We start from the raw sequence: 3882 nt of genomic DNA, 5'->3' as shown, positions 1-3882 counted from the left end.
TGAGAAAATATGCGTGGCAGAGAGAACGTCTTTATTTGGGATTTTTAAGAAGCAAGAATTATTAAGGAACCCTTGCCCCTTGTTCACATGGTGGTTTATGGTTTCAAGCCCAGTGGTATTAAACAGAAATATTTTCAGATTGGACTTAATACTCAATTCATAATTATTGTATGATATTGAAAAAAATGCCTTGAGAGCTAGCTAAAGCTCAAGTAGCAATGTTTTGAACAACAGTATAAAGTAAAGCAAGCCAGTTTTCATTCCAGCCAAGTGCTTTCCTTCTCATTGTCTGCTTTTTGTCTTCCCTAGTCCCTGCTGGATTGGTATGTCAGTCCCATGACATGGATGTCTGTTTCTAGGAGTTTATAGGTAAACAAATTTATAGGTAAACAAGTGGTACATACCAGAACAGAAAAGCTTGACTTCTTGTCAGAAAGCAAACCTTTAGTTTTATAATGTGTCTATTATGAGTTTATTAATTAAATATGTTCATGTGACTTATTTTTTAAATAGAAAATTCTGTAATTTCAAGTGAATGAATATAAAGAAAGCCCCTTTATCTAAGTCAGCTAAGTCACAAACTCAAGGAATGTGGCTCTTAGAAAACTAAGATGTGGCTCTTAGAAAACTTTTTTTTTTTAATTTTTTTTGAGTTGGAGTCTCACTTTGTCACCCAGACTGGAGTGCAGTGGCCACTCCCAGCCACCGCAGCCTTGACCTGCTGGGCTTTGGCGATCCTTCCGCCTCAGCCTTCCGAGTAGCCGGAATTACAGGCATGCGCTACCATGCCCAGCTGATTTTCTGATTTATTGTAGAGATGAGATCTCACTGCCCAGGCGGGTCTCAAACCCGCGGGCTCAGGCAATCCACTCACCTCAGCCTCCCAGAGGCGCAGGATTACAGGCTGAGCCACCGAGCCCGGCTTGAAAACTTTTGTCTTTGAATTGGATATGAATGTTTTGCGCAGGTAAGTTTTGCTAATATATCTCTTGTCATCAGACATTTGCTAGGAGTGACAAATATTTTTAATAGATAGCAGTGTTTTTGGTACTCAAAAATTCTGTCCATTCAAAGCATCAGGAAGTCTCATTGTTGCTCCTGCCTCCTGAATCTGTATGTTTACAGTTTTCTTCAAATTTGGACATTTTTCTGACATAATTTCAAATACTTTTCCTCCTTGCCTTTCAGGAAACTCCAATGAAACATATGTTAGGCCACTTAAAATTGTCTAATAGCTCATTGATTCTCAATTGGTTTTTTAAAATTCTTTTATTCTCAGTGTTTATTTTGGATAGTTTCTGTCCTTAATTTCACTTTGTTTTTTTTTTTAATCCAGTCTGTCATTTTCATTCAGTGAATTTTCCTTTCATGTTTTATGGTTTTCACCTACAGTTTTTGATTTGGACCTTTTATAGCTTCCGTATCTCCACTTACCTTTTTGAAATTACATAGTAATTATACAGTAAATTTTAATATCCTTGACGGCTCATTTTCACAGCTCTGCCAGTTCTGGATTGGATTGGATTGGATAGATTTTTTCACTCTCGTTTGGATTGTATTATCTGGCTTCTTTGCATCCTTGGTACTTTTGTATTGGATGTCAAATGTTATGTATTAGTGCTGGATATTTTTGTATTCCTACCAGAAGGGTTGAGCTTTGTTCTGGGGTGCAGTTAAGTTACTTGGCAAATTTTGTCCTTTCAGGTCTTGCTTTTAAGATTTTTTTAGGCAGGACCAGAGAAGTGCTCAGTTTAGGACTAGTTATTCCCTGTTACTGAGGTAAGAGCCTTCTGTGTGCTCTACCCAGACCCCAGGAGTCCTGTTTTCCAGCAGTTTTCCCACTCCATGTGAATACCAGACACCGCTTCCTCTAAGTCTTTGGATGGTTCCCTGGCCTTAGGTAGTTATCTAACAAGAATTTTTTTGTCAGAACACAGCTGAAGACTTGCAGGGTGGGGTGGTGCTCTGCATAAGCCTAAATTTCTCTGTCTGTACAGCTCTCCAGTCTTGCCAACTCCATCCACCTGTGTCTCCTGGACCGTCAGCTGTTTTAACTCAGCCTGGCTTCCAGCTCTACCTGTGTTTCCACAGCCTGGAAACTTTCAAAGCAGTGAGCTTTGGTGATAGTTGAAACTGATTCATTTGTTCCCATGACCTGTCTTTGTTGCTTGATGGCCAGCATCTTGAACAACGTGATTTGTCTTTCCAGTGAGAGGGTAAATCTGGTCCCTGCTATTTCACCTTGGGTATAATTGGGAGTCTGAATTTTTTTTAAAGTGCCATTTAACTTCTAATAGAGAAAATATTGATAGGTACAACTATCATAATCAAAAGCTCTTTGAAGCCCTTAATTTGAGTGTAAAGGGGTCCTGAGATCAAACTGTTGGCGGTCCAGGTCCAGACCAACACTTCCCAAGATGTTCATGGTTCCATGGACAGCGAATTAATTGTAAGCCTCTCTTCAAGTGAAACAGACTTTTCAACCTTGGGATCTCAAGACCTTCAATATGCTAGTGTCTGTTATCAGTCTACAGGAATAAATGTCTCTTTTAACATGCCCTAAACTAGATCAGGAAGATATTTTTGGCACTAGTTGCCAACAGTCGTTCTTAAATATACCAAACCAACAGAAGGGGCTGAACATACATCAGATGGGTAGTTTTAAAAATAAAAGACATGCCAGGCTCGGTGGCTCAGCCTGTAATCCCGCGCCTTTGGGAGGCTGAGGTGAGTGGATTGCCTGAGCCCACAGGTTCGAGACCCGCCTGGGCAGGTGACCTCATCTCTACAATAAAATAAAAAAATTAGCCGGGTGTGGCAGGACGCGCCTGTAATTCCGGCTACTCGGAAGGCTGAGGCGGAAGGATCACTGGAGCCCAGCAGGTCGAGGCTGCGGTGGCCGGGAGCGGCCATTGCACTCCAGTCTGGGCGACCAAGTGAGACTCCAACGCAAAAAAAAAAAAGAAAAAGAAAAATCTGGGACTTAAGAGACTGCATGTGTGTCTTGAGGCGTCAGTTTCCCCATCCATACGGGGAGAGTGCGAAGTCAGGCAGAGATCCCACCATCCCTGACGCCTTTGATGGGATACAGTCTCCCCACCCCAGCCAGGCTCTGGGGGCGGGTAATGGGGGATGACAGAACGCAGAGCCAGTGGCAAGATTCAGATGGAAGCTTCCCAAGGCTGGGGGCCGAGGACCACCCACTTTTCTCCTGGCCCTATTTCTGGGCTTCCCAGTGGGGCAAGGGGCGGTGGAGGCGGTGCCCGTGCTGGGCTGAGCCTGAGGTTTCCGTGAGCACGGGCCGTCTCCATGGGAACAGGGGTGAGCTGCCGATCAGGGGGCTGCGTGGGGAGCTGTGAGTGAGCAGAGTGCAGAACAGAGTGCAGTCCCTGCCTAGACCCCTGCTCCTCCCGCCCCAGCCAGCGTCCGAAGAGCCCATCCTCCCATCTGCAGCTCCTTTGGCCAGGCCAAGCTTTTCCCCTACCTGTTTTCTCTCCTGTCCTCAATACACTCTGCCTCAAATCTGTCTTGCTTCTTTCTTTCTTCCGCGCTGCTGGGGGTCTGGGCTCTGTCCTCCTCCCTGATTCCCGGGAAGTAGGGTGGAACAGCCTGGTGACTGTGTGTGCAAGCGTGGCTGGAGCTCACGTGTGTGTCTTTGGTGTGTCTGGAGCTCACGTGTGTGTCTTTGGTGTGTCTGGAGCTGCAAGGTACAGGTGTATGCCTGGTGTGGAGGCGAGGGCTCCCTTCCTTCCCGGGACAGCACTGGAGAACCAAAGCCTTGCAGATCACCGTCTTGTATTTTCTGCTTCCAAAAACGCACTGTCGAGGCCAGGTATGTTAGGCTCTTTAAAAATGGTACGGAAACCCCTCAGCCAGAGTGGT

This window comes from Carlito syrichta, unplaced genomic scaffold (assembly GCF_000164805.1).
Source record: "Carlito syrichta isolate Samal-C Ts95f unplaced genomic scaffold, Tarsius_syrichta-2.0.1 Scaffold309295, whole genome shotgun sequence".
In the NCBI taxonomy this organism is placed as follows: Eukaryota; Metazoa; Chordata; class Mammalia; order Primates; family Tarsiidae; genus Carlito; species Carlito syrichta.
Note: the sequence above shows the minus strand (reverse complement) of the source record.